This window comes from Arachis duranensis, chromosome 3 (genome assembly GCF_000817695.3).
Source record: "Arachis duranensis cultivar V14167 chromosome 3, aradu.V14167.gnm2.J7QH, whole genome shotgun sequence".
NCBI lineage: Eukaryota > Viridiplantae > Streptophyta > Magnoliopsida > Fabales > Fabaceae > Arachis > Arachis duranensis.
In genome coordinates this window covers 76,087,871-76,091,148 of record NC_029774.3, presented here as the reverse complement: position 1 = coordinate 76,091,148, position 3,278 = coordinate 76,087,871, and the positions used below count along the sequence as shown (strand labels likewise).

Genomic DNA, 3,278 nt, shown 5'->3' with positions numbered 1-3,278 from the left:
CTTTGAGCTCCTCTATGTCTCTTCCTTGCCTTTGTTGCATGATCCCTAATGATTTTGGTGCTCTTATCCTTAGTTGCTCCCAATAATTGTGTGGAGGAAAATGTATTCCCTGAGGTATCTCAGGGATCTCTTGATGAGGGAATTCCTCATGCTCTCTTGATGTGCAATCAAATGCTTCTTCTACTGAGCTATGGACCCTTGAGATGAATCTCTCCATCTCCCATGACACGGAGGTGGAAGCTTTTTGTCTTCCTTTTTCTCTTCTTTTTTTTGAGGTTTCTCTGGCCTTAGGTGCCATCAATGGTTATGGAAAAACAAAAAGCTTATGCTTTTACCACACCAAACTTAAAATATTGCTCGCCCTCGAGCAAGAGAAGAAAGAAGAGAAGAGGAAGAAGAAGAAACTATGGAGGAGAGGGGGAGAGGTGTATTCGGCCATGTAGGGTGGGTTTAGGTGGGAAAGAGATTTTGAATTTTGAAGGTAGGTGGGGTGTATGGGGAAGAATGGATGGATGTGAGTGGTGAATGAAAAACAGAAGGGATGACCGTGAATGGAGAGAGAGAGGGTGAGATAGGTGGGATCCTGTGAGTTCCACAGATCTTGAGATGATCCCGTAGGGTCCACAGATCCTGAGGTGTTCCTGTGGGGTCCACAGATCCTGAGGTGTCAAGGATTTACATCCCTGCACCAATTAGGCATGTAGAATGCCTTTGCATACATTTGTGGCGTTTAAACGCCGAAGAGATGCTCATTCTGGGTGTTCAACGCTCATGTGTAGCATGTTTCTGGCGTTGAACGCCAAGTCCATGCTTGCTTCTGGCGTTCAGCGCCAGCTCTCCTCAGGGTGTATTCCTGGCGTTCAGCGCCAGCTTTCCTCAGGGTGTATTCCTGGCGTTTAAACGCCAGGATGTTGCTTGTTTCTAGCATTCAACGCCAGATCCATGCTCTGTTCTGGCGTTGAATGCCAGCCAGATGCTCCTTACTGGCGTTTAAACGCCAGTAAGTCCTTCCTCTAGGGTGTGATTTTTCTTCTTCTATTTTTGATTCTGTTTTTAATTTTTGTATTTTTTCGTGACTCCACATGATCATGAACCTAATAAAACACAAAATAACAATAAAATAAAAATAAAATTAGATAAATAAAAAATGGGTTGCCTCCCAACAAGCGCTTCTTTAATGTCAATAGCTTGACAGTGGGCTCTCTTGGAGCCACAAAGGTGATCAGGTCAATGTTGTGAACTCCGAACACCAAACTTAGAGTTTGGACATGGGGGTTCAACACCAAACTTAGAGTTTGGTTGTGGCCTCTTAACACCAAACTTAGAGTTTGATTGTGGGGGCTTTGTTTGACTCTGAATTGAGAGAAGCTTTTCATGCTTCCTCTCCATGGTTGCAGAGGAAGATCCTTGAGCTTTAAACACAAGGTAGTCTCCATTCAATTGAAGGACTAGCTCTCCTCTGTCAACATCAATCACAGCTCCTGCTGTGGCTAGGAAAGGTCTCCCAAGGATATGTAAAGGCCTTCAACCTTTACCAACACGTCCTCTACTAATCCATAAGCTTGTCTTACTGACTTATCTGCCATTTGTAATGAGAATATGGCAGGCTGTACCTCAATGATCCCTAGTTTCTCCATTACAGAGAGTGGCATAATATTTATGCCTGACCCTAGGTCACACAGAGCTTTTTCAAAGGTAATGGTGCCTATGGTACAGGGTATTAAGAATTTCCCAGGATCTTGTTTCTTTTGAGGTAGAGTTTGCTGAACCCATGTATCAAGTTCACTAATGAGCAAGGGAGGTTCACCTTCCCAAGTCTCATTACCAAACAACTTGGCATTCAGCTTCATGATGGCTCCTAGATATTGAGCAACTTGCTCTCCAGTCACATCTTCATCCTCTTTTGAGGAAGAATAGTCTTCAGAGCTCATCAATGGCAGAAGGAGATTTAATGGAATCTCTATGGTCTCTATATGAGCCTCAGTTTCCTTTAGGTCCTCAATAGGAAACTCCTTCTTGTTTGAGAGACGTCCCAGGAGGTCTTCCTCACTAGTATTTTCGTTCTTCTCCTCCCTTGTGTGTTCGGCCATATTGATTACATCAGTGGCCTTGCACTCTCCTTTTGGATTATCTTCTGTATTGCTTGGGAGAATACTGGGAGGAGTTTCAATGATTTTCTTACTCAGCTGGCCCACTTGTGCCTCCAAATTTCTAATGGAGGATCTTGTTTCACTCATGAAACTTAAAGTGGCCTTAGACAGATCAGAGACTATGTTTGATAAGTTAGAGGGGATCTGCTCAGAATTCTCTGTCTGTTGCTGAGAAGATGATGGAAAAGGTTTGTTATTGCTTAGCCTGTTTCTTCCACCATTATTAAAGCCTTGTTGAGGCTTTTGTTGATCCTTCCATGAGAAATTTGGATGATTTCTCCATGATGAATTATAGGTGTTCCCATAAGGTTCACCCATGTAATTAACCTCTGCCATTGCAGGGTTTTCAGGATCATAAGCTTCTTCAGAAGCTGCCTCTTTAGTACTGTTGGATGCATTTTGCCATCCATTCAGACTTTGAGAGATCATGTTGACTTGCTGAGTCAACACTTTGTTCTGAGCCAATATGGCATTCAGAGCATCAATCTCAAGAACTCTCTTCCTCCGAGGCATCCCACTATTCACGAAATTCCTCTCAGAAATGTACATGAATTGGTTATTTGCAACCATGTCAATAAGTTCTTGAGCTTCTGCAGGCGTTTTCTTTAGGTGAATGGATCCACCTGCAGAATGGTCCAATGACATCTTGGAAAACTCAGATAGACTATAATAGAATATATCTAATATGGTCCATTCTGAAACATGTCAGAAGGACACTTTTTGGTCATCTGCTTGTATCTTTCCCAAGCTTCATAGAGGGATTCACCATCTTTTTGCTTGAAGGTTTGAACATCCACTCTAAGCTTGCTCAGCTTTTGAGGAGGAAAGAATTTGTCCAAGAAGGCCATGACCATCTTATCCCAGGAGTCCAGGCTATCTTTAGGTTGTGAGTCCAACCATGTTCTAGCTCTGTCTCTTACAGCAAAAGGGAAAAGCATGAGCCTGTAGACTTCAGGATCTACTCCATTTGTCTTAACAGTCTCACAAATCTACAAGAACTCAGTTAAAAACTGATAAGGATCTTCAGATGGAAGTCCAAGAAACTTGCAGTTCTATTGCATCAAAGCAACTAATTGAGGTTTCAGCTCAAAATTGTTTGCTCCAATGGCTGGAATTGAGATGCTTCTT

General features: G+C 42.7%; 1 non-coding gene across 1 annotated transcript; it reads left to right on the top strand.

Moving 5' to 3' along the window:
* Positions 1–2,852: 2,852 nt before the first annotated feature.
* LOC127746420 (small nucleolar RNA R71) lies at positions 2,853–2,956 on the top strand. The gene has a single exon (XR_008008039.1). It is a non-coding gene; the product is annotated as a small nucleolar RNA R71 (small nucleolar RNA).
* Positions 2,957–3,278: the final 322 nt, after the last annotated feature.